Consider the following 1,411-nt stretch of genomic DNA (forward strand, 5'->3'; position numbering starts at 1 on the left):
CTTGCCTTTGGAACAACCAAAAGATTCTTGGAATTGGAAACTCACTGCTTGGTCATTTTTTTAATTGATTTGACTTCGTATAGATAAAGGATATTTTTCCTGTGCAAGAAGTTTAGCTATTTTGTCAGTGCGCAGGGTTATATTTGTTTAAACCCTATTGATGTTCAATTTCATGCCAGAGCTCAGAACTCTTAAAAGCCCAGTCAAACACTGGCACTGTCAGCATCCTTACCCTCATCTCTGCTTCTTTCTCCAAGACAGGAGTGCCATTCTTTGCTCTTTCCCCAGCTCCACTATAAGACTAGAAACAAACAGGAAAAAAAATCAAAAGAAAACTCTTCCTAAGCTTTTTCCTTTGTAATTACGACAATGTCCTGGTTTGTGTCAAGTCTCTGAAGTTGGACAAGATGAACACCAAAGCCTCCTTCTGTCTCTTCTTCCCAAAGCTCCCTCTTCCTCTCCTTTATTTTTCAAAGGGCTTGCAGCCTATGCTCCTTGCTTTGGCTGAGTCAGAGGCTCCAGCAAGAAATCAGAGGCAAGAGGCCGCTTACCCTGGAGTACAGTCTTTCAAAGAGAAACGGCACCCTTGAGCCAGGACGGGATCCTGGCACTTCCTGAAATGGTTCCTGACACCTTGAACTACAAAATATTGCTGAAAAGTCTCTTTCTTCTCTCTCTTTCTCCCTCTTTCTCTCTTTCTTATCATCTCAGTCTCTGTTCTAGGAACACCAACAAAAGCTTTAAGACAGAAAAAGATCAAAAGGGTTTTACTTTTTGAATATGTCTACTGAGCCCAGAACTCTGATAAAGATAAGGTGAGGGTGGGGTGGGGACAGCTGGGAGAGGAAGCAGTGCCCTAGAGCAGCTGTCATCAGGGAGTAGTCACTCTGTGGGCACCAGGGAGACTAGCATCGGGTGTTAGGCCAGTGGGGCAGACCGGACCTTAGTTCAGCAACCTCCAGACTTGAGTTCTGGCCTGGAAAGAATTCAGAGCCAACACTCCGAGGAGCAAGTTTATTTAGGAAGTCACAGAAGCAGAAGAAATGGGCTCAGGAAACAAGTTACAGAGGCAAAAGAAGGGCCCTTGGAGCTTAGGAGAAAGAGAGAAGCAAGAAAAATGTGCCTGGCGGGGGTGGAGGGGGGGAATAGTTGAGGGAGTGGGGGAAGGCTGGGGTGTGCTTCCAGGCAGAGTGTACTGGGTCCTCCATCCTAAGTGCTTTCAAGGGTGGAGAATAGTGGAGGTCCCAGGGGAGGATCTCCATAGAATATTCATCAGCTGTCCAGGTGTGTCCTTTCAGGGTCATGGTCACAACTGATTGGCCGGGACCAGGACCAGTCATTTGTCAATGCCGCTGGTGCTGGTCCTGAGGTCAGGCATGGTGTACCTTGTCTGGTTTTGCTGCTTTTCTGG

This window comes from Myotis myotis, unplaced genomic scaffold (genome assembly GCF_014108235.1).
Source record: "Myotis myotis isolate mMyoMyo1 unplaced genomic scaffold, mMyoMyo1.p scaffold_m19_p_5, whole genome shotgun sequence".
NCBI classification, from domain to species: Eukaryota; Metazoa; Chordata; class Mammalia; order Chiroptera; family Vespertilionidae; genus Myotis; species Myotis myotis.